This window comes from Miscanthus floridulus, chromosome 18 (genome assembly GCF_019320115.1).
Source record: "Miscanthus floridulus cultivar M001 chromosome 18, ASM1932011v1, whole genome shotgun sequence".
Taxonomy (NCBI): Eukaryota; Viridiplantae; Streptophyta; class Magnoliopsida; order Poales; family Poaceae; genus Miscanthus; species Miscanthus floridulus.
Genome location: NC_089597.1, coordinates 83,008,740 through 83,035,514, shown reverse-complemented (window position 1 = coordinate 83,035,514; position 26,775 = coordinate 83,008,740). Strand labels below are relative to the sequence as shown.

The 26,775-nt window shown below is 49.7% G+C and overlaps 1 pseudogene; it reads right to left on the bottom strand.

The window, feature by feature from the left end:
- LOC136524101 (uncharacterized) lies at positions 1-26,775 on the bottom strand (annotated as a pseudogene).

Below are 26,775 nucleotides of genomic sequence, written 5' to 3'. Positions count from 1 at the left end.
GTCTGCAGCGGCTCTGCCATGGGCTTGGCGCGCCGGAGGAGCAGGCTTATGAAAGCCGGTACTTCTAGATTCTGTTGCAATGGTGATGGTGCATAGTTAGAACATGTGAGCAACAGGAGTAGTAATCTTGGCACGAAGCCACGAACCACGAAATGTGCCAAGAACGAATAGCTACAGTTACTTCAGACATGGCCAAGAACGGGATTGATCGATAGGTTCCAAGAATCATGCTCCGTCCTAACCAAGGCGAGGAATCGAATTGGACGACCAACTCAGTGCTCACCGTAGTTGGGGCCTTGGGGGTGGAAGGGCAGGCGGCGCGATCCTCGGGGGGATTCCTCGACCGTCCAAAGCATCATTGTGGTCCTTACGCCGTCGTTGTCGTCGACGGTGACCCCGGTGTGCCAGCGGCGGTGCCTGCCGTTGGCGCGATGGTAGCGGTTGTTCCCGTGGCGCAGGACGACGTCGGCGTCTTCAGCTTCGTCGTCGTCGTCGACGGTGAGTCGGTGAGCACCCCAATGGCCATGGGCCTCCACATGATGGCGTTCAGTTCCGGTTCGTCGTAGTCGCGCTGGACAGCGCAGCGGCCGCGGTGGCCGGGAGGCGCCATTTTCAGCGAGACCGCGTGGTAGCGGCCGTAGTTGGCACCGCGGAGGAGGACGAAGTCCATGTCGCCGCGCTGGACCAGGTGCACCTGCCACGCCGCGTTCAGGGAGGCGCGGCGCCGGCTCAGGGAGACGCCGATCCCGTCCTCGTCGGCGTAGAATCCCGTCTAAGAATTGGTCCATCGCAGCCGCCGGTGTGGTGGTGGCGGTGCAGTTGCGGATGGGCAGGGGACTAGCTTTTCGTTGCCTGGGGAACGGAGAAGGGGGAGGGAGAGCAGAGCAGCGGGTATTCGTTGCGACGGTTACTTTGAGCGCCGTGGCGGTGGGGCATTTTCCACACTTGGCGTCATCCCAACAGAGACGGAGACGGGCCGACGGGCTCCTCCAAATACGGGCCGAAAGCACGAGTCTAACACATGGCACGCCTCGTGGCCCAAGCCCGGTCCAACACAAACACAACTAGGAGTAGCATTTGTGGTGTTGTTTTTCTGATCACTGATTAGAGGATCATATGTGTGATCTTGCTGTCATTGGTTTCAGGTGGTTCCATTTATGAAGTTTGTTTTGTGGTATTACCATAAAAAGGACAAGGCAATATGCAAATTCCTTTTGGGTGTAGAAAACAACACGCATGTTTCTGTCGAACTAGTACTTGATGGAAGCAGCTGAAACAATAATCAAGAAAAGAATGCACAGGAGAACAAAAAAATAGAAAGAAAGAATGCACAGCATATAATTCCTTTTGGAAAAGGACGACCTGCTACTGTACACGTAAACAGCCCCTGTATATTTGGAACATCCAACCGTTAACAGTATACACGCAAGATCAGTAAAAATGGAGCTCGGTTTTCTTGTGTGGTCAAACAGTAGATTGGGAACATCCAAACGGTTCAACAGTATACAGTAGTTGAAGTGGTGAACACCTAGGAAGGGAGAAGATCACAACAGGCCGGGTTGCCAAATACGTATTATCTGTCAAATTCTTCGTATCAAAGGAATAACGACGAAAGCTAATAGACTTCTGAAAATGTACGTACTGCCTCCATGACCTCTTTCAACATAATGTTCCGTTAATCTGAAGAATGCACTAGGAAATAGCGAGTATATATGAAGTTTGGTGCTAAAGCAGAGCTTTAGCAAACAAATGTGTTGGGTATCGGTATTAGGGATATCCGAAGAAGGGATCTGAGCACCACGGACGACAACTCACCCAGATAACCAAGGACGTATTTCAGTCTCAACCGACCTTGAAGGGACGGTTTCCGCCTCGCCAGACCCCTCGGCCATGGGCCCCGTCTCGCCCGATCCCTCGGGCGCGGGCTCCGCCTCGCACGGTGGGGTCCGTACCACCCCCAACCACTACGGGTCCAAACGTGTGGCCCTGGGTCAAGCCTCTGACACCAGAAGGGGCGCGGGCACGCCTAGACGTGACCCGTGGCAACAACAGGCCACGCCCGGGGGTTCGCATCGCCAATAGTGATGGGTGCGTGGGCGTTGTGATACCTAATCCCCGTACGGCCACTGACAGGCACATCAGTTCACCACGCCATCCGCTAGGACAGGATGGGACGCCACGACTGGCTGACGACGCCCGCGTATAGAGCTAGTGATGAACAAGGCCGCGACGTGGAGCCGTCCCCATCATCATCTATAGGACTGGCGGGACCTGCATAAAGGAGATGAAGGACACCGCGACCCTGGAGGCCTTCTTCTCCCTCGCTTTTCTCCTTTTCTCTCTTTCTCTCTCTGTAACCTACGCCTTCCCCTTCACCTGTAAAAAGGGAAGCAGAACGCCCCATGAGGGCCACAGGCACATGGCTGAACGGGCTCAACACGACTCAACTCCATTCGATCTTTTCACCAGAGACTTGGGATATTCTCCCTCTCTCGCCCGTTTGTAACCCCTACTACAAACTAGTGCCAGTAACACGAGCAGCAGCAGACTGGACGTAGGGACATTCCGCCTGAGCCAGTATAAATCCTTGTGTCATCCGAGCACACCATCTGGCCCATATGCGCAGATACAAATTTACTAGCCGGTGATCCAAAACACCGATAGTTGGCACGCCAGATTGGGGGTTTTTGCGCGTCACGACGTCCACATTAGGCCTTGGATGGCTAGTCACGGCGTCAGCTGGGTCCCGGGCGTGCGCGTGCGCTTCGGAAGCCTGGACTTCATCGTCACGATAGAGGGAGAGTTGGCGTAGGCTCCTACGGCCATATAGCCTCTTCACTCCGCTGGCCTCAACACGATCGTCGAGGCGCTTGAGGAGCTATAGCTACATGTGCTGGAGGCCCGTGTCCTCGGGAGCGACTGGCTCCTCGGCTTTGACTATGAGAGGCTGGAGCGACAACTCGATGCCTTCCTGGGACCCTGACCGTCCCAAGAGGAGCTGTGCTGCCTCACCTTCTCGTTCGCCAATGTCATGACGCATCTTGCTAGAGGGGAATCGCTCTCCCCAGAATACCTCACCCGGGGAGCCCCGGCAGCGTTCTTGTTTGATCTGTGCAATGCTATGGGGACCCATGGCCACCTCGTGGCGCAGTGCATGCACCCATCCCGTACGAACGATGAGTTTGTGGGGATGACTGAATACGTCGTGGAATCTTTCCACGACCTTCTCACGGGAGATTCAGAGTCGCTCTCCAACTCTAACTCCAGCAGGGGGAGCCATCACCCCTCGCGAGAATGTTTTATGGTGGGTACCCCCGAGGAACATGTCAAAAGCGTCCACGAAGCAGGGGCTACCTCACCAAATGACCTCGATGACGAGGTCAAGGAAGATGAAGGGGCCCTTCCTCACATGCAGGTGGAATAGCTAAGGGCATGGCACTAGGAGCTCGAGGATGCACAACTCCAACTCGAGTAGGAGTATGCAGAGCTTGAGTGAGAGATCGACCGCCATGGAGACGGTGGGCATGAGTGTGCCATGGCCCGCGATGTGAACCGAAGGATCATCGAAGATGATGGAGCCCACCCACACTGCGCCTGATGCTGGCCAGAACATCGCTGCTAAGGCAGCCTTGCTCCGAGGGCTCCCAGAGCCCGCGACACCCGAGGATCATCAGGCCCATCACGAGATCCGCACGCTGCTCGAGCGCGTGGCGGTGCTACAGGCGGGAGCTCGCTGTCTTGGCGATGCGAGGTCGACACCAGTAAGCACGCGCCCTCGATACGACATGTTAGGGACATGTCTATCCACCAGGCACCACACGGCGATAGGGGGCGTGTCGTAGTCCCTGTGCATGAGCATCTCAGCCTCCACCGTGACACATGTAATACCCTACATGCCCATAGGCATGGACCACCCTCATCGCGGTGGACGCCACAACAGCGACGAGGACTAGAGCCTGAACCCTGACTTGCCAGGACCTTAGGCCTGTGGCCGACACATCCTCAATTCTGCCTTCCCACCGTGATACTGATCATCGACCAACGTCCTAAAAATACTCTAGGGAAATAGACCCAGAACTATGGCTCAAGGATTACCGGTTTGCTTGCCAAGCCGGTGGAGTGGATAGTGATAGTTTCATTATCCGCAACCTCCCATTGTTCCTGGTCGATTCAACGCGAACATGGTTGGAGCACCTTCCGCCCAACCGGATTCAAAGTTGGGCGGACCTAAAGGAGATTTTTGTGAGAAACTTCTAGGGCACCTCATGCATCTTGGGAACCCATGGGATCTCAAAAACTACCGACAGAAGTCCAGGGAAACTCTTCATGAGTACATCCGGCGCTTCTTTCGGCAATGCAACGAGCTGCCCCAACATCGATGTTATAGGAGCCTTCCTGTCTGGTACCACCTACGTGTCCCTAGTTTAGAAGCTGGGATGCAAGGGTCCACGAACCACCAAGGAGCTCCTCGACATCGTCACTAGCCATGCCTCAGGCGAGGAGGCGGTCAGAGCAATTTTTGACCATCCTAAGGGCAAGGTGAAGAGGGGTTAGGACGCTGAGAAGGCGCCTCCAACCGCCCCAACAAGAAGAAGAACAAGCAGCGGCGCGAGGGCTTGCTTGGGGCCACTGCCGACCGCAAGGGGGGTCAAAAGCTAGCTGAGGGTACCCTAGACCACTTCGAGAAACTTCTTGAAGGGCCATGCCCGAACCATGCCATCCCCGTCAAGCACCTATACAAAGACTATGCCCTCATGAAGCAGTTCCTATGCGGTGGCTCCAATAAGGGGGAGCATAGGAAGGAGCCCAAGCCGGTGGCAGACAACACCGAGGGGAAGGATGGTGACTTTCTGATGCTAGATGGCTACCACATGATCTTCGAGGGGTCAGTGGCCTACTACTCCAAGCGCCGCCAGAAGCTTGCGTGCCGTGAGGTCTATGCGGCTGAGCCAGCCATGCCTTCCTTCCTTCGATGGTCAGAGTTCGCCATCACCTGTGATCGGACCGACCACCCAGAAAGCATCCCATAGCCAGGAAGATACCCGCTCATGGTCAACCCGATCGTCGGCACAAAGTGGCTCACCAAGGTGCTGATGGATAGAGGCAGCAGCCTGAACATCATGTACGCTGAGACGCTCGGTGCCATGGGCATCGACCAATCGCGCATCCAGCCAACCGAGGTGCCTTTCCATGGCATCGTGCCTGGAAAGCAGGCCGTACCACTCGAGAAGATTGATCTACCCATCACCTTTGGGGATTCGACCAATTACAGGATGGAGACCCTTACCTTCGAGGTGGTCGGGTTCCACTAGACCTACCACGCCATCCTAGGACATCCATGCTACATGAAGTTCATGGCCATCCCCAACTACACCTATCTGAAGTTGAAGATGCTAGGTCCGTGCGGGGTCATCACCGTTAGTACCTCCTTCCAGCATATGGGGGTATTAACCCCTATACCCTTACGGCTAGGTTTGGGCCGGCTTGGATCAGGGGGTTTGGCCCACTAGATGACAACGCGCGGTCCAGCTAATCTATTCGGAATCCCACGCAAGGAATCAAGGTAGATTTGGAGGTCAAACAAGATCCTGGTCGGTTAGAATAGGAATCCTTATCCAGCCACCTATGGCAATTGTAACTGGCCAGGATTAGTTTCTAGATCTGTAACTCTGCCCCTCGGACTATATAAGGTGGGCAGGGGACCCCTCTAAAAAACATCTCTCATTGACATACAGCAATACAATCAGACGCAGGACGTAGGTATTACGCCTTTACGGCGGCCGAACCTGGATAAAATCTCATGTCTGTCTTGCATCACCATATTGTTTGTAGCTTGCACATCTGTCTGCCGATAATCTACTACCTTGGGCACATCTGTCTGCCGATAATCTACTACCTTGGGTATGCGTACTGCTCTCTAGGCGAACAAGATGGTCATCATCCCTGGTTCCATGGCTACGCCGAACGGCCTCACATTCACCATCGGCCAGATCACCTGGACCACTGGCTCCGACGACTTCATCGCTATGACCCTGGAGGAGGTGCGGGTTCAATCTACGCCGACCACTGCTTCACCTACATCGGCTACAGCTCTGACCATGGTGGATCTAGCTCCGACCACGGTGGATCTAGCTTCGACCATGCCAGCATCATCTTCAACCACGCCGACAACCCGTCGTCCACTTCCTCGCTACAAAAGGAGGCAGATCGACAACACCGACTTGCTCGACTCCATTGATCGGGTCGGCACCAAACTTGCCGAAACCCTGGCTCTGGTAAGTTCGATTCAAAGTCAACCTAATGAGCAGGTAACTATGACCCACAACAGATCTACCTGACCAGCTTGGGCTAGTCGTCCTGCACGACTCGGTATGGATCTCGTGGTCACATCTACTCCTAAAGGGTGCTCCGTTCATCGCTGGCCAGCCCTTATGATGGGTCTCCAGCTCTCTAAGTACGAAGCCTCAATGGAGAACCACCAGGCCTAGCCCTATGGCCTACGCAACTTCATCAACATGGTCTGGATTGAGGATTATCAAGAAGGATCGGTCCACATAGTTCAAGAGGGTGGCTCAAGCTCCTCATCCGGCATCGCATCTAATGCCTCCATTCACACCGAGCTCCAGCATCATGATGATGAAGGCGTTGAATACGATCTAGATATCCTAGACCACGCCCTGGGATTCTTGTGATTCCCATCCTTCCCACCAAGGCGAGGAGACTTGATCAATGTTGTCAGTAATGATGAACCACCGGTAGTCGGTGAAATAGAACAAGAAAGGCTGGCATGCGAAGCACGCAATATTGACCAGTTTAATCACCGACAAATCAAAGCCGAGTCAGAAGAGGAGGCCCGATGCATAAGGGTCCAGCCACGCAACCTTAATAATGCCTTTGATAGGGTGGGGGACAAGCAGGTCTTCAGGACTCCAAGCGCCAATGTAGCTGTTGCTATGGAGACAATGCAATGACTACCCAATACCCTAGAAACACAGGCAGTTCATGATGATATACAAGCTTACCTAGCAGCTGCTATGGCCCAGACCGCAGAGATTGTAAATCAAGCTCAGGCTCCATCCGTCTCAGTCGAATCAAGCCACAGCCACCAGTACTCAAGTCACTCATAGCCACCCAACCAACGTGGCTCGCACAACAATGACCCATCAGACAACCGTCAAGACAGAAATGGTAGCCATGATGGTGGTCGGGATGACAACCGCCGTTGGGATGACAACCGCCGTGACTTTCGGGACGACAACCACCGAGACAACCGCGATAATCGCCGCGATAACCACGGTCGTAGGGTTAATCAGGGTGGCAACTGAGATCGCTGTGATGGCAATAACGATCTTCGCCATTACCTCGGGGAACGTGATCTGCGTGATCGCATCAACCAAAGAGCCAACGATCATGCATCCCATGAAAGCTATCGCCGTATGGAATATGATACTGCCCACGGCCCCCTGGGTTTGAAGTAGTTTACTCCGCACCTTCGCCAAGTCATATGGCCCAAGAACTTCAAGCTCAAAAAACTTTAGAAGTACGATGGCAAGGAGAACCCCAAATTATGGGTCATGCTCTACGAAACCGCGTGCAGATCAGCCATGGCTGACGAGCACATCATGTCTAACTACTTCCCAGTCGCTGTCGGCCATGTAGGTCACCAATGGCTGGTTAGCTTGCCGGCAAACTACTTTGACTCTTGGCAAGAGCTCAAGCAAGCTTTCATCGACAACTTCATTGCTACTTGCGAGCAACCCAGCAACAAATATGATCTGCAGCGGATTCGAGACCGGAAAGATGAGCCACTACGCGAGTACGTCCGGCATTTCTCGGAGATGCGCATCAAGGTCCCGTCAATCTCTAACAACGAGGCAATCGAGGCTTTCATCACTGGTCTTCGCTTCCACGATGCCCTACAGGACAAGCTCCTCCACAAGAGACCTGAATCAGTCACAGCGCTCCTGGCCACTACCAAGAAATATGCGGATGCCGACGATGCTAAAAAGATAATCATCGAAGAAGTAGCAAGGGTTCCACACTCCGACCACACTCCACACCATGACGACTACCGCGTCAACCATGGTCGGAATGACAATTTTGATCGCCGCAACCAGCGCAACGACCCCGTGACCACCGCGACCAGCGTAATCAGGGCGTAATCGCCGTGACGATTATAGGGGCAAGCGTGCTCAGGAAGATGACGGCGAGGTCAACACCTTTAAGAAAGGTGGCGGACGTCGCAACTACGAAGAAGACTACGCCAAAGCATTGAAAGGACCCTACCAGCTCCACCCCAAGTCAAACCATACCATGGAGAATTATCGCGTTCTCAAGTCTATCTACACGTGTCAACAGGCTCTAGATACGTCCGACAAGCCTAATGACGTAAGGGAACAGCGCAATGAGGACAACGATGATGAAGACACAGATCCCCATCACAAGTACGTCAAGCCACTGATCGTGTCCACACCATCATTGGAGGCAAAGTGTCCATCGAGACCAAACGAGAACGCAAGCTGCTCGCTCGCGCCTGCTTGAACGTGACCAACACCGACAACCTCATCGTCGATCCATGGCTCCCTCCTTGGTCTCACCGCGAGATCTCCTTTAGCAGAAAGGACCAATGGGCTGCAATACCTGAGCTAGGATGTTTTCCCCTGGTCCTTGATCCTTGTATCAACAAGGTTTAGTTTGACAGAGTGCTGATTGACGGTGGCAGTTCCATCGATATACTGTTCAAAAATAGTCTGCTAGCCCTGAAGATAACCCAGGCGGATCTCAAACCATACGAGGCACAGTTCTGGGGTGTCCTCCCCAGACAGAGCTCTACACCTCTCGAGCAGATCATGCTACCTGTGCAATTTGGTACCCCGGACCACTTCCGCACCGACTACGTCAACTTTGTGGTCACTAACTTCGACAACACCTACCATGCTATCCTTGGTCAACCATCGCTCACCAAATTCATGGCCATACCTCACTATAGGTATTTGGTGCTCAAGATGCCTATAGAAAAGGGGGTTCTAACTCTCAGGGGCAATGTATACGCAGCTTATACCTACGAGGACGATAGCTTCAAAGTAGCAGAGGCTCATGACCTCTCTATTCGCATGGCTGAGACCATGCTTGATGCCAAGAAGACCTTAGCCGACCACCTGGAGATCCCAGAGCTCTAGGCTCCACGCAAGAACATCAAGTCCAAAGAGCACAAGGCGATCTAGCTGGTCGACGGTGATCCTAGCAAAACGGCCCTTATCGGGGCCAACCTGGATCCTAAATAGGAAGATGCGCTCATCAGGTTCTTGAGGAGCAACGTGAGTGTGTTCGCATGGAAACCTGCTGACATGCCCGGTGTACCTCGGAACTTGATCGAGCACTCCTTAAATGTCGACGGCAAGGCCAAACCTATCAAGCAGAAGCTACGATGGTTCGCTTGCAACAAAAAGGAGGTGATTAGGGTAGAAGTTACACGGCTTTTGGCAACCGGATTTATTAAAGAAGTGTATCATCTGGAGTGGTTAGCCAACCTGGTTCTTGTATGCAAAAAGAATAATGAATGGAGAATGTGCGTTGATTACACTGGTCTCAACAAACACTGCCCTAAAGGCCCCTTCGGCTTACCTCGCATAGACGAGGTCATAGATTCAACTGCCAGATGCGAGCTGCTTTCCTTTCTTGATTGCTACTCTGGTTATCACCAGATCGCTCTAAAAAAAGACGACCAGATCAAGACATCCTTCATCACGCCTTTCGGCGCCTACTGCTACACAACCATGTCGTTCGAGCTCAAGAACGCCGGGGCTACCTACCAACGCGCCATACAGGCCTGCCTCAAAGACAAGATAAAAGACGACCTTGTCGAGGCTTATGTTGATGATGTAGTTGTCAAAACCAAGGAAGCATATATCCTTGTTGACAACCTGGAACGTACCTTTGCAGCCCTTAATACATTCCAATGGAAATTAAACCCAAAGAAGTGCATCTTTGGTGTTCCTTCTGGTATACTACTTGGCAACGTCGTCAGTCATGATGGCATACGCCCTAACCCGAAGAAAGTCAAAGCTGTCTTGGACATGAAGCCACCCAAAAAGGTGAAGGATGTTCAGAAGCTTATCGGATGCATGGCTGCCCTCAGTCGTTTCATATCAAGATTAGGCAAAAAAGGACTACCATTTTTAAGCTGCTCAAAGCAGCTGAGAAGTTTGAGTGGTCGGAGGAAGCAGATGCTGCCTTCACATAGCTAAAACAATACCTTACATTACCTCCGGTCCTCACTGCTCCCAGAGAAGATGAAACTCTCCTACTTTACATTGCGGCAACTAATCGAGTGGTCTCCACTGCCATGGTGGTCAAGCGCAATGAGCTCGGCCATGTCTACAAGGTACAACAACCAATCTATTTCATCAGTGAGGTACTCAATGAATCCAAGACTAGGTACCCACAGGTCCAGAAACTAATCTACGCCATATTAATAACACCCCGAAAGTTGAAACATTACTTTGATGGATATCGTGTGGTGGTCATGACCGAGTACCCTCTGGGAGACATCATTCGCAACAAGGATGCGAACGGGCGCATAGTCAAATGGGCAATGGAGCTATGCCCTTTCTCCTTGGAATTTGCAAGCCGTACTACAATCAAGTCTCAAGCACTTGTCAATTTCATCGTCGAGTGGACAGACTTAATCACACCTGCCTCTTAGGGGTCCGATGAGTATTAGAAGATGTACTTCGATAGCTCCCTCAACATTGATGATGCATGAGCAGGAGTCCTTTTCGTGTCACCATCCAAGGAGCAGCTCTGATACGTCCTCAAGATTTATTTCCCGGCGTCTAATAACATCGCCGAGTACGAAGCATGCCTGCACGGTCTATGCATTGCAGTCAAGCTCAGTGTCAAATGTCTCTATGTCTATGGAGACTCAGCTCTGGTCATCAACCAACTCAACAAGGACTGGGATATGACTAGCGAAAAGATGGATGCATACTGCAAATCGATCAGAAAGCTGGAAGGCAAGTTCTATGGCATTGAGTACACACATGTGGTCCAGGACAAAAATCAAGCAATAGATGCGCTGTCAAAGTTAGGATCATCTCGAGCTAAAGTCCCACATGGCGTATTTGTTCAAGACCTGCTCACGCCTTCCATCGAAGAGGAAGATCCCATGGTTGACAAGCCTCTAGACCAACTTTTGGTGGCTATGGTTCTGGCATCAAACACCATCGAACCACCTCCGACCACTAAGGAGCCTGACTAGAGAGTACCTTTCATCAAGTACCTGACAGACGGTAGCGGTTACACTGATTGGATAGAAAACGAATGCCTGATGCATCGTAGTAAGCAGTATCTGCTCGTTGATGGCAAATTGTGGTGCAAGAACGCAAAGGAGGAAATCTTGATGAAGTGTATAACCCAGGAGGATGGCGAACATCTTCTAGACCAAATCCACTCTGGCTCCTGTGGCAACCACGCGGCCTCGAGAATGCTGGTTGGTAAGGCTTTTCGAGTAGGGTTCTATTGGCCGTCCGCCATAGCCGACGCAGAGAAGCTAGGCCGCCATTGTGAGGGTTGTCAGTTCTTCACCAAGAGAATCCATGTACTAGCACACGAGATTTAGACAATACCATCCTCTTGGCCCTTTGCATGCTGGGGACTAGATATGATTGGGCCCTTCAAGCTGGCTCCTAGGAAATTTACATGTGTCTTTGTGCTGCTCAACAAAATTTCTAAGTGGATAGAGTACATGCCTCTAGTACAGGCATCTTAAGAAAAGGTTGTGACATTCATCAACTAGGTCATCCACCGCTTCGGCATACCCAATAGCATCATCACTGATCTTGGTACTCAGTTCACCGGGAATGCTTTTTGGGACTTCTACGATGAAAGGAGCATAATAGTAAAATACGTCTCGGTGGTGCACCCTAGAGCTAATAGATAGGTTGAGCGGGCAAATGGTGTGATCTTGGACGCACTTAAGAAGAGAATGTATAGAGAAAATGACAAAGCTCCTGGAAGATGGCTCAAAGAGTTACCAGCCATGGTCTGGGGCCTTAGAACCCAGCCCAGTCGCAATACCGGTGTATCACCATACTTTATGGTTTACGGTGCTGAGGCAGTGCTCCCAGCAGATATAGCCTTTAGATCAGCACGGGTAGAGAACTTCGACGAAGACAAGTCCAATGAAGTGCGGGAGCTAGAAGTGAATAGTGTAGAAGAGAAGCGGCTCGATTCTTGCGTATGTACAGCCAAATACCTTGCTGTTTTGCGCAGGTACTACAACAAGAACATGAAGGAGCACTTCTTCATGGTTAGGGACTTGGTCCTAAAGTGGAAGACAAATTAGGCTGGTGTCCACAAACTCGCAACTCCATGGGAAGGGCCCTTCATGATCAAGGAGGTTACACGACCAACGTCTTACAGGTTAGCTCACCTAGACGGTACAGACGTACCCAATTCATGGCACATCGACAAGCTTAGGCGTTTCTATGCTTAACTACTAAGATATTTACTCCTCTTGTACTTTTGATTTAATTCAATAAAGCCATTATAATTTCTCTGACCACTCTAATGTGTCACTTCGAAGTCTATTGTTATTCTAACTCAACCAGTCAAAACCGACCACCATTCCTTCCCAGGTTTTCGGAGCAGGCCCTGTCTCCGGTTCCTCCCAACGCGTGCATGAGATCTGCTCTCTACGCTACGGGTGATCGACAGGTCCCCTCTGGTTTGACTTGTGTGCGTCTACGTGTGCACAGGCTACGCACCTCACACTCTGACCACATGGCAAACCAGGGCCATACAAACCTTTTAGGATGATGTGTCGACTAAACTGGTACAACTAAACAGAACGCTAACATGTTCTCACTTAGTTACACCAACACGAGATCCAAGCTTAAATACGTTTTCTATAAAACAAACAAGCTTATGCAGATATATAGTTATGTTATTACAAGCTTGCCTAAAAAGGTCCAAGTTTACAATAACACAACTACATCTTCTCCTATAGCTATAGCCTATACTATTGGCTGGTCGGGTCATGCGGCACCTGCTGCTCACTAGGCCTGACATCATGCTCGAGTCTCGGGGACTCTTGTACTAATCGAGCTGAAGAAGATGGCCCCTCCGATGCCTGGCTGGTCGAGACCGTAGGCTTCGATGGTTGGCTTAAAAATGACGGCGCTTCCAGCTGACTTGTTGCTGCCGTACCCTGTACAAGTGTTGTCCCGCCTCCACACAGGTTAATGCCACCAATTATTTTTGCCGACAAGTCTAGCTGGGTCATCCGAAGCTCCTCAGCTTTGTCTGGATCTACCTCCTTCGGGTATCTAGCTTCTAGGCGCTTGAGATCGATCAAGGGGTAGTGAGCACATACCATGCTTAGCACATGTGCGCCTGTGTACTCACCTGCCTCCTTCATGAACTCCTGGAACCATCCCCATGCCTTTTGGCATCTATTGACTAGTCTAAGCTGTGGCGTCCTTGGCACGTCCTCTGTAAGCGCTGGATCGATGAGGTTAAGGACCGGAAAAATGCCCGTTGCCACCTCCTGGCACCAGTTTTGCATGTGTCCCAATCCTTGGTGGTTTCTTGGCACTACGCCTTCCAACTGTCATGGTCTTTTATCACGGCCTCTAGATGTTTCTTGGCATTGACTTTCAAAACTGGAAACCGCACAAGCTATTAAAACATCATACCACAACAAGATAAGACGAGCAACAAAAGTGAGCAAAGGGGTTTGGAAAACTTACTTTTTAGTTCCTCTTTCATCTTGGTCGTGTGGTCTCGGAGATGCAACTGGTTGTGCGCTAGTTTTTTGTTGTCCTCCTTCAGGCGATCACACTCCACGACCGCACGACTGTTCTCCTCTCAGAGACGGACCACTTTGGCTTCTAAGCCTGCACTCCAGTTGTTACTACCAATAAATGCAACAACACTTGTCATGCACTCATTGTGATAAAGTGACTACTTACTTGTTCTTTCCTGCTCTTTGTTACTGAGCTGGACGACCAGATTCTGGTTCTGGGACTCTTGCTCCATCCTCTTATGGTTGGCGGCTTCAAGTTGGTGGCGCAAGCGTTCCACTTCCGCCGTCAGCTCTTTATTGCTTGTAGTGATCCCCTCGATCTGGTCGAAGCATTTCTTACGGTACCTTGCGGTCTTCATTAAGTCTTGTGTGCAAAAAGATAAGTAAGAAAGTTTGACTAGACAGCAAAATGAGGTGGTGAAGCAAAAGCATACCTGGACCTCCGTCACTAGTCATTTCACCGCTCGTTCAACTTTCTTGGTCTCTTCGACCTCTGGGATTTCCTCATGAACAACCCACTGGTCGTTCCGCCAATGCGACACATACACATGTTGTCGCTTGTCCTATGGATGGCCTAGGACCTCCTCTACTTTGTCCTCTTTGGGCTCTTCTTCATTTATCGGTGCTGGTCCGGAGTTAGCAGCTTCTGCGATCACTATGGCCTTTCCATGGGCTGCAGCATCGATAAACGTGCTCTATGCTCTCACCTCTGACCACTGCTCCTCAGTCTATTCTGTTACCCTTGGTGCTGAGGTGTTGCCCTCAGCAGGGTTAGTGCTCGGAGCACTTGTGCTTGGCTCGGCTCTTCCCTCGACCCCCTGCTCGGGGATTGTTGTCTGATTACTTGTTTGCTAAGGCCCCGATGGACCTTCTGTCATGGGTTCCTCGATGGCCGGCTACTGGGCAGTCTTCTCTAGAATTGCTGACGGAGCCACGCTGCTCTTGGCTAGTTGGTCCAGATTTTCGGTGGACGCCGAACTAGTACATCCGAGATAAGTTCAGAAGGCAACCATATTCAATACAAATTGCTAGCTTATATCAAGGTTATAAATACTTACATGTTGGAAGCACGGAATGATGTGGCAAAGGCACATCTCTTCGGCCGTGCTTGTTCCACGTGTTGTGCGGGTGGCACCTGGTCACCCTCTACATCCAGCACCGCTGCTAGGTCTTGGTGCTTGACCCCTCCACCATTTGTCCTTCACGCTGTAGTGGTCAGCGATGTAGGCCCCACCGGCACGGAGGAGCCACCTTGCTCCATCGACTCCAGTTGCCTCCTCTTTCGAGGGACGAGTTGAAAGATGTCTGCATCCTCTCCCTCCTCTATGTCATCATGTGACAAAGTAAAGATCGCCTAACGACGCTTGCTGGCCACCGGCCGCTTACCAGTAGCTTTGGCCGCTGCCTCCTCTCCAACTCCAAGCATGGCCCAGTCAACATCCTCGACCCCGACACTAGTCTGGGTGGTTGGGTCAGCAACTTGCGGCCAATCTACACCAGGGGTTGGCGACACAAACACTATCGCTCTATCCCAACCATTAATCTAGGAAACAAATAGGAGATAACACAGTAAGTTTCTACTACAATATAAGACTACAGGTACAAGGCAAGATGAGTTACCTTTGGGGGAGGTCAGGCGAGCTTGAAAGCGTGCTCGATGTTGCTCAATCTAACATAATTTGGATTAGCTAAGTTAAATAGCTCTCCAATTCTGGCTCTGACTTCAGTCTTGTCAAGCGCCTCCTGCCTCGTCCTCATTGGGTCTACGCTACCTTGGTACTCGTAGCTAGGATATACCCTCCTTTGGTAGGGCTGGATCCATCGGCTGATGAAGCTCCTGACCATGCTCGGACCGTCTAGTTTCTTCCACGGGATCATCCCAAATATTTCTAGAATATGTTCCAGGTGCTCGGGCTTCTCTGACCAGCTTGTCCTCTTCTCTGAATTAAACCCCATGTCGCACAGTGTGATCGTGTTCGGCTCTTCACGGATGTAGAACCACTTCTTGTACCAGTCGTCAAGCGACGTGTTCCATGTGCAGTGTAGGTACTGGGGCTTTATTCCATCATGGAGGTTGAGGTACACACCTCCGGCTATCTTTGAGCCACCGCTCCCTTTCTTCCACAGACAGAAAAGATGTCAAAAAAATTGAAATGGGGCTAGAAGCCGCCATATGCTTCGCAAAGATGAATGAAGGTGGCGACAAGGAGGATTAAGTTGGGATGCAGATTGCAAATCCCAATCTCATAGTACAGACAGAGGCCCTGAAGGAAAGGATGTACCAGAACCCCAAATCCCCGCTTAAAGAAGTCTTCGAACACCATGATCTCACCTGGTTGTGGATCAGGGTATCTTTCGCCCTCTGATGCATGCCATCCTACGAGCTCCTTGTTGTGGAGTACTCCCATGGCGATGAGGTCTTCAATGGTCTACTCATTGCTTCTCGATTTCCACCAGTCCTTTGCCATGACTGCTGCTTTCTTCTGTGCGTCACTTTTTGTTATGAATCTGGCCTTGCTGATGAATGAGGAAACTGTGGAGGATTGATTGGTGATGATTTCAGAGGTATTAGGGTTGGCAAGAGAAAGAAGAAGGTTGCGGCTACGAATGGTAATGGGGTTCAGTAAAAAGTAACTTCCAATTCTATACTATATTTAACCAAGGGTTCTGCCGTTTCGTCTGCCCAAGATTCTTGGGAGACATGCGCACGCGCCATAGACTGTTGTTTTCATAGTCTCGAGATCTATGCCAATATATGTGCCTCTTCGTTAACAGTGTATGCCTCTTCGTTACCAGTGTGAGAGGGCCCACGCTGATGCACCTACTTACAGGTGCCACGCAACAGTTTGCTTGAAAAGACAAGAGGGCAGTATGACATGCTATACCCGTCTACTTTTTTGACCAGACGTGTCAGATTCGACTTGACAGAGTAAAAAAAAAGGTACAAGTGGCATATGGTTTTTCACCGCATTTCTCGTGCTCGGGGACTGTCTAGACCACCATCGTGCTCGGGGAATGTCTAGGCCACCATCGTGCTCGGGGACTGTCTAGACCACCATCGTGCTCGGGGAATGTCTAGACCACCATCGTGCTTAGGGAATGTCTAGACCACCATCGTTCTCAGGGACTATCCAGATCACTCTCATGCTCGAGGACTTCCCCGACTACTCTTCGACAATTCCTCGGGGACCTCTCTCCTCGGCTACATGTGATTTGTACTCGCATACAGTCGAGAGGCATTTATTTAGACCTTGCTACAAGGCTGATACCTCGCCTTCCAGCAAGCTCAGGGACTACATCGGTACGATGCACCTGCCGGTGCATCTCGTATTGCTTGTACGATGAATGGATTCTCAACTTTAGTGGGAATTCTTTTTTGACCCTGGCACCACGTGCCTACGTCACCTACTACCAGGCTCAGGGACTAAGTGGGCACACTTCACCTTGCGGTGAATGTGCTTATTTTATCGACCCCTACATTTTGACTGTTCGTCAGAACTACTATTGTCCAAGGGTCACTTACATTTCTTTTTAGAAATACAAGTGGGCACACTTGATAAGGAAAGAAATCTTTTTCTTTTTTCTTTAGAGCACCATGCATTCTTTGGACACCAAAATCTTTGGCTATAATCGTGGTCTACTACTCTCTGTTCTGACCAGAATGCTGGCACATTCGATTGGTCAATGTTTTAACCAGTTGAAGATGACACAAAGACGGATCGCATTAGTCAGAGGACATCGAATGGCGTGTCGCAGCATAATACATGGTGCTCGGGGACTAGCTGTGGGGGTATTAACACCTATACCCTTATGGCTAGGTTTGGGCCAGCCTAGATCAGGGGGTTTGGCCCACTAGATGATGATGTGCGGTCCGGCTAATCTGTTCGGAATCCCATGCAAGGAATCAAGGCAGATTTGGAGGTCAAGCAAGATCCTGGTCGGTTAGAATAGGAATCCTTATCCGGCCACCTATGGCAATTGTAACTGGCTAGGATTAGTTTCCAGATCTATAACTCTGCCCCCCGGACTATATAAGGTAGGCAGGGGACCCCTGTAAAAACATCTCTCATTGACATACAACAATACAATCAGACGCAGGACGTAGGTATTACGCCTTTACGGTGGCCGAACCTGGATAAAATCTCATATCTGTCTTGCGTCACCATCTTGTTTGTAGCTTGCGCATGTGTCTGCCGATAATCTACTACCTTGGGCATACCCCTAGGTAGACTATCGACCATATTTCGGCAACATAGTGCGCCTACGAGTGCGAGGTCGAGTGCTATGAACATGCCACCGAAGAGCTCACGGCCATCAGGGAGAAGCTCATCGAAGGAGCACCCAACCCCAAGTGGTCGGCTAGGCCTTTCAAGACCGTGGAGGGCCCCAAGGAGGTCCTCATAGACGCTAGCAGCTCTGAGGGCAAAGTGGTGTGCATTAGCACCACACTTTCCTCCAAATAGGAAAGCGCGCTCATCGACTTCCTCTGTGCCAACAGAGACATCTTTGTGTGGAGACCCTCAGACATGCTAGGCATTCTGAGAGAACTCATCGAGCATGCCTTGAAGATCAGGCTAGGCTCCAAGCTAGTGAAGCAGCGTCTATGTCGCTTCGATGAGGAGAAATGCAAGGCCATTTGTGAGGAGATTGCGAAGCTTTTGGCAGTCGGATTCATCAAGGAAGTGTATCACCCTGAGTGGTTAGCCACTCCCGTTCTTGTAAGAAAAATAGTGGGAAATAGAGAATGTGTGTTGATTAAACAGGTCTCAACAAAAGCATGTCCAAAGGATCTGTTTCCTTTCCCATGCATAGATTAAGTGGTCGACTCGACCTCAGGGTGCGAAACCCTTTTCTTCCTTGATGCGTACTCCAGATACAATCAAATCATGATGAAAGAGTCTGACCAACTCATGACATCTTTCATCACCCCATTCGAAACATTGTGCTACGTCACAATGCTGTTCGGTCTAAAAATGTGAGGGCTACGTACCAGCGTTGTATGCTCAAGTGTTTCGGGGACCTTATCAGGCGAACCATTAAGGCCTACATAGATGACATCGTGGTCAAGTCTAAACAGGCTGACTAGCTCATAGCCGACCTAGAGGTGACCTTCGCGAAACTCTGAGCAAATGGCATCAAACTCAACCCCAAGAAATGCGTTTTTAGCGTCTCGAGGGGTATGCTGCTGGGTTTTATTGTCTCCAAGTGTGGCATCGAAGCCAACCCGAAGAAGATCTCGGCCATCACAAGGATGGGCCTGATTTAGAACATAAAGAGGGTACAATAAGTTATAGGGTGCCTCACCATGCTTAGCCATTTTATCTCGTGCCTCGGTGAAAAAGGTCTCCCCCTCTATCAGCTTCTAAAGAAAACTAACCATTTTGAATGGATGTTAGAGGCCTAGGAGGCACCTGACAAGGTCAAGCAGCTCCTAACAAAGTCCCTAATCATGGTCCCCCCGACCGATAGGGAACTACTCCTGCTCTACATTGCGGCCACCACGCAAGTGGTCAGCACCACCCTGGTGGTAGAGCGGGAAGTGGAGGGACATGCCCTCAAAGTATAGTGTCCCATGTACTTCGTTAGCGAGGTCTTGTCTGATTCCAAGACTTGCTACCTCCAAATCTAGAAACTCCTATACACTGTCCTTATCGCCAAGAGAAAGTTACATCATTACTTCAAGTCACATCCGGTGATGGGCATGACGTCCTTCTCCCTCGGCATGGTTGTCCAAAACTAGGATGCCATAGGAAGGATTGCAAAGTGGGCACTCGAGTTGATGGCTCAGGGTATTTTGTATAACCCTCGGATGACCATCAAGTTCCAAGTCCTAGCTGACTTCATGGTAGAATGGACCGAGATCCAAATGCCGCCAACAGCCATCGACCAGGAGTACTGGACTATGTACTTCGATGGGTCGCTGATGAAGAAGGGGGCCGGCGTGGGGTTGGTCTTCGTTTCACCCCTCAGAGTGCGCATGAAGTACATGGTCTGCATCCACTTCCCTGCCTCCAACAATGTGGCCAAATATGAGGCACTCATTAACAACCTATGCATCGCTGTTGAGCTAGGCATCCGATGGCTCGACATCCGGGGCGACTCCCAGTTGGTCATCGACCAGGTCATGAAGGAGTCAAGCTGCCACAATGCCAAGATGGCTATGTATTGTCGAGAGGTCCACTAGTTGGAGGACAAGTTCGATGGCCACGAGCTCAATCACATCCCGAGGTGGGTCAACGAAACAGCCGACGCGCTAGCAAAGATGGCATTCAGCCAAGAGCTGGTGCGGATGGGCATTTTCACCAGCGACCAGTACAAGCCCTCGGTCTGCTATGAGGAGCTAGAACAAACTGATGGTAGGCCGCCGACCTCGGGCTCGGAGGCTGACCAACCCTCAGCTCCCCCTGACCTCGAGGTGATGGAGCTTGATGCAGACCTAATGGCAGAGCTCGACCCTCTTGCTGACTGGAGGACGCCTTACCTCAATTACCTCCTCCATGAGGTGCTACCGACAGACAAAACGGAGGCTCAGCGGCTTGCACATCGCGCCAAGTCCTTCATCGTTATTAAGAGGGCGCTCTACAAGCGAAGTCACACCGGGATCCTACAGCGTTGCATCCCCATCAAACAAGGGAAGCAGTTGTTGAGAGATATCTATGGTGGGGTCTGCGGGCACCATGCCGCACCTAGGACCCTAGTTGGAAATGTGTTTCGACAGGTCTTCTACTGGCTGACCGTAGTAGCCGATGCTGAACAGATTGTGCGCACCTATGAAGGGTGTCAATACTACACTCGACAAACCCACTTGCCGGCCCAAGCACTCCAAATGATCCCCATCACATGGCCGTTAGAGGTCTGGGGGCTTGATATGGTCTAATCTCTCAAGAGAGCGCTTGTGTCGCATAACCGACCAATTTTATAAGAGTACAAGTACAATGGCAGCCTGCAAGCGGTCGCACTGTCATACTTGAACCCATATAAACCCGGTAGTCCGTCGAGTACCACGACGGGTCTCGATAAACGATTTACAACAACCAAGATCGTACAGGATTCAACATACATGCCACATATTACATAAAGTTCATAGATACATTTCGTCATCAGAGTACGAATAAAAGTTATTACAAACCGAGTTTGATAAATAAAGCGGAAGCAAATAAGTTCGAAAATAAAGTTTCCAACATAGTTTGATACAGTGCCAAATAAGATCACGGTCCACAAAAGCAAGGATAGGAATTAATAAAGAAGCCTGCCCAAGGCTTACTCCTCATCCACGGCGGGATAGAAGCAACTCTTGCAATAACCATGATACACAGTGCCATCTGCAACAATGGGAAAATAAACCCTGAGTACGAGAAGGTACTCAGCTAGACTTACCCATCACAAACTAGAAATAAAATGACTCCAAGGATTATGCAAGGCTGTATAAGTGGACGTAACTTGACAACATTTTTGCGTAAAAGCAATTGAATCATGGTACAGTTACAAAGTCTTTACCAGGTTAATTATAACTATCCATTTCTAGGTTAGCAAACTATCTTGTGCCAAACATGTGGTATATCATTTAGAAGCATACAATAGTAACCATAGCAGGTATTGTAATTCCATATTCATCCGAACCATCATGTTTCATAACACAGTTACTACGATGTTGGAGCTAGTCAAGTTTCTCACTATTCGAGAGAGACGGCGATTCGAATCGATTTCAACCAGCTGGGAATTTATTCCTAACACAAACCCAGGTCTACCAGCCACGATAGCCTTAGGTCACCTTTGGTACAACTCAGGTACACATTTCACGGGTCCGTACTGCGCCGCACAATCTAGAACACCAGATGCCAGGACGCTCAGGCCAAGCCTGCCCTTGGGCTCAGTCTGATCGTTCCCCAGAAGGAGCGCACAACAGAACGGGTCCCGGCCTGAGTTGAATTACTCGGCTTCGCGGTCGGAATGAGTTATCCAGCCAGCTAAGTGAGAGGCATGCGTTCAATCTTGTTAGAAGTTCCAACAATGGTACGGTCCTTGATCGACATAGACGAGGATAGATCCACACCTAAGACCTCCATGTCTTGTTGCTTCTCTATCGACCTTCCGTCCGGTCTTGATTTACTTTTACCTCATGCTTCTGTTCCATGATAGCAGATATAGCCAACCGTGCTCCGGTATCCACCTATATCTCGCAGGTGACAAGATATCACCCGACTTCTACCGGTCTAAGCATAGCTAAGCATATATTCGATCCTGGACCTATACCGGTTAAAGGTGTAATATCTGGACAAGGAATGTACATGCATCAAGTGGTTCCATTCAACTCTTATAACCTAATGCATCAATCATAAGTACTTAAGTAAACAGTTGTAAATTACTGGGAGACTTAGAATGCTCCGGGGCTTGCCTCACAGAAAGGAAGTGGGGCGGTGGTCAGGACACTCTGGAAGCTCCTCAGGGATCTGCTCCACGCCTTCGGGAGTTGCGGCTTGCGGATTCTCCTGCTGGTCCCCTTCCTCTGCTTCTTCGAATTCCAGCTACGTGATCTCTTCCTCCGATCCTAGATGCATGAATGTGGCATAAGTATTACAAATGCATATATGTTAATAAGTGCATCATGTTTATTGATTAGGTGCATATCTCTTCTCGATTATTAATTAACTACTTCTACAATGCATCGACTATGCCACAAAACAGTAGTTACTTGTTTTACTCATAATTGGAGTTCTACTAATCCAAATATAGTGATCCTGGACTTTCTGGAAAGCTTATCAAATTCTCTACAACTTTGTTATTAACCATTTTTACAGTACACATCATTTTCAATATGCAACTCATCAAACTTCAGAACCTGTCCGGAAACTATTCAATATGCAATACCAAGTAACAATACTTCTAATTCATGTAATCATTCAAAATTTGACAACATAAAATCTACCAACAGTTTAACTATACCAAATACATTTAAGATAATATAATGGTGAAGCCCAAACTATTTATTTAAATGCCTTTATTATTTTACTGAGATATTTAGGTTAAATAATAAACATATATCAGAGTACTTCATAAATTCTCAAAAATTTACAGTGCCTTACCAATGCTATCAAAGGAACATCCTATACAAAAATGACAAGGCAGCAAGGCTTGAAATAACATAAATAGAAAACCCTATTGAAAAGTGTCAAGCAACAGATTTCCTATTTTTCTTAGCATCCTTATGGTACTAGGATAACCTCCAACAAATTTCATGAGTATTGGATTCCTAAATAATTTATAAAAATTTACACAAGGATCTCCTAATTATAAAAGAAAAATCTATAACTACAAATCTACACATGCACTGGTCCTCAAATTTTTACCAGAGTTCACATATGCTAAGACTAGCTTACCACAAAAATTTCATAATTTTTGGAGCACAGGAACTCTAGATATAAAACAAACAAATTTGAATGCATTCAAAAGCACATTTCAAATCCCTATTTAAATCTCCAAAAAATTTCTACTGTAAATGCCAAGAACATATTTTTCCTAAATACTACACTTCCTAAGGAGTACTACCAAATTTATTTCACAATTTTTGAAGCTACCGAACTGAAGATACAAAAATTACAAAACATATGAAATCTGCATTCAAAAATGAACTGGCTTTAATACATGGAGTCGCTGACACGCGGGACCCACTGGTCAGTTGACCCCACTAGTCAGTGAGACAAAATAGAGCCGGCGGCGCTACTCTACGGGCGTGGCTAGAACTCGACGGCGGCGAGTTCGCCGGCGGTGACATCTTCACCAGACGTTCTACTCGACGAGGCGCATCGTTTGCACTACTTGCCCAACCCTAACATCGACTCTAGTGACGACGACGGTGGCCATGGCGGATCGGTGGCGCTGGACGACGGCGCTACGCCGGTGGAGGCTATGGTGGCTCGATCGAACGCTACGCCGAGCATCATTGAGCTGCGGCGGAGCTAACTAGCGCCCTATTACGGCCTGGGGTGGACGGTGGCGACATGGCCACGGAGACAGGGCTAGCGGCGGAGCTCCGGCGAGCTCGCACGCATTACGATGGCTTACCAAGTGCTACCAGCGGACATAGGAGGAGGTAGTAGGTTGTTGGGGAGCTAGTGGTGCTGCTGCGGTGAAGAATGGACGGCTCGTCATGAGCCTGCGCAGGCTATGGCGACGGCGGAGCGAGGAGGCGCTCGGCTACTGCTACGGGAGCTCGGCGGCTGCGCGCGAGGATGAAGGAGGAGCAAAGGAAATGCAAAAGGGAGCGCGGAAGGGGTTGGGCGGGCGCTGGTGGTGTTAAGGCCACGCTCTGGCGCGTCACTACCACGACGGGCAGAACACCGGTGATGCACAGCCACACCCCGTGCCACGCGGCGATCAGCGCCTGAAACGGTCGGCCACTGAAGGATTTGATTCAGTTCGTCAGTCGCGACATGCCGAGCCTGACGACGAGTTTTGCAATTGAAATAACTCCCTATGCAAAGCGATTCAGTGAATTCTTTCAGAACAAAAGTCGTAGTCCTAAGTACCATCTCCAAATGTTGTTCAATGATCTCGTGCTAATTCGCAACATAAACTGAGTTATATCATACCAAAGGTCGGGCTGACAGCACTGTCAGGGCATGACTTAGAACAAAAACAACTAAGTGTTGCAAAGGTTGATTTTTCTGATTTTTGTGATCCAAATTCACACATGTTAGGAGCTGAATCAGTCAAAGACCCAAAAATAAAAGTTGTTCCTTATGCCAAACACTACAACTTTGCTTTAGTGGTCTCCTCCATGCAAGGTCTCTAACACCTAGTTCAAACTTGGTCAAACAAGCTACATTCAAATGATGATACATACCCAAACTATGACATAATGACCAAATTAGCCCTAGCCCTAAATACCAAAGTTGTTCATGATGATATTCTAAACATGTTTAAGCTATTTGCAAGGTCACACAATCATCTACATGTTTACACTCATGATCGTATGCATAGACACATGGAGACATGAAATAATAAGGATGTTGCATATGTTTCAATCGAATGTTTCAATGTCAAAGCTTGTATATGAATGCTTTATGATCATGCTCATACTATGCGAGTCAAGTTATGCAAGGCTAACACCCAAGGTGTTACAGCTTGGGGGCTATACGCACTTGCTTGTCGCCGTAGACAAGATTACAAAAGTGGATAGAGGCTCAGCCGATCTCTATGATCAAGTCCGAGCAAGCCATGTTATTCTTCCTTGACATCGTCCATCGCTTTGGAGTCCCAAACTTCATTATCATGGACAACGACACACAGTTCACCAGGAAAAGTTCCTCTAATTCAGTGATGAATACCATATCTGCATCGATTGGCCCCCGTGGTGCACCTCCACATGAACGGGTAGGTCGAGCGCGTGAATGGCATGGTCCTATAATTCCTCAAGCCTAGGATCTTCAACCGATTAAATAAGTTTGGCGAACGATAGGTCATGAAGCTCCCTGCGATGCTCTAGACCTTAAGGATGACCCCTAGCTGGGTGACTAGCTACACACCTTTCTTCATGGTCTATGGTTCCGAGGTGGTCCTCCCAACCGACATCGACTATGGAGCGCCGAGAGTCAGGGTGTACAATGAGCAGGGAGCCAAGGTGCCCCTTGAGGATGCCATGGATCAGCTTGATGAGGCACGCGACGTTGCCCTCCTCTGCTCGGCTAAGCACTAGCAGGCGTTGCACTGGTACCACAACCATTGGGTGTGGGGTTAGGCCTTCAATGTCGCGGACTTGGTACTCCGCCTCGTCTAGAGCAACAAAAACCGTCACAAGCTCTCTCCGTCGTGGGAGGGACCTGGGAGGGACCATACATCGTCGCAAAAGTGCTCTGACCCAGCACCTACAAGCTCAAGACCATCGACGACAAGGTCCAGAGCAGCTACATTGCTTTTACCCCTAATCTATGCATGTACTTATGAAAATTAAGAATGACGTTTCTGAAATGAAAAACACTTTCTCTTATCGATTTCGCTATCGTCTCCTCGATATTTAGTGACACCCGACCCCAGCAACAGCAAGGGATCGGGCCTCACTCGGGGGCTGATAAGAGCATACCTATTTAGAAACAATCATTGTGTCCGACCCCTTCTCACGTTAAGATCTAAAAGCGAGAGGTGTGGAAATGAACACTGAGTAAAATTGGTCGGACTGCAAGGAACCTACGCCCCAGCGGCTACGACATTCTTGCTCACCAGCGTGATCAGGGTTCTTTCGCCTTCGCCTTAAGCTTTGTAGCCTTAACAATGGAAAAGGGTTGGAATGTAGTAACCTTTTTATAAAACAAAAGAACTAAAACTTGTTCAATTATTACATGACCACCATTTCGTTTATCTAACTAACTAATTTTTCTAGGGGATGATCTCATCCTCTATCTTGGCAGATAAGTCCTATGCCAGAGGGGCCACCTCCTTCCCAATATCCTCTAGCTCGGCCTCAGAGTAAATAGGCGCAAAGCCCTGGCTCATCGTCGCTAGATCGATGTTCTCATAATGAGAACGGGCGATCGTAAACGATCAGTGAATGCCAAAGCGAAGCACATCCCTCGCGATCTCACGTGCTTGATCCGTAATCTGGACAGCGCAAACCATGAACGAGCTCGTCTCCTGCTCTCGGGCTAGTTTGAGGTCATCGTAGACCAGCTGGACAGCGACGCGCAGGGTATCATGCTCGTCGCTCTCCTTCAAGAGGGAGGCCTTGACCTCGCCAAGCTCCTTCTCTAGGCCACAGCTCTTAATCACCTTCGCCCCAAGCTTGTTGTCAAGACCTGTCCAAGTCATATACTGACCGTGTCAAAAGACCTACCATGGATTTCAGGGAAAAAGACAACAAGGGAAACCGGAGGCTTACCATCCACGTTCGCCCGAAGCCTGCGCACCTCATCGCGCTGCCGGGTCACCTTGGCCTCCAGGCGCCGGACCTTTTCCTGGCACTGACCGACCTCCAT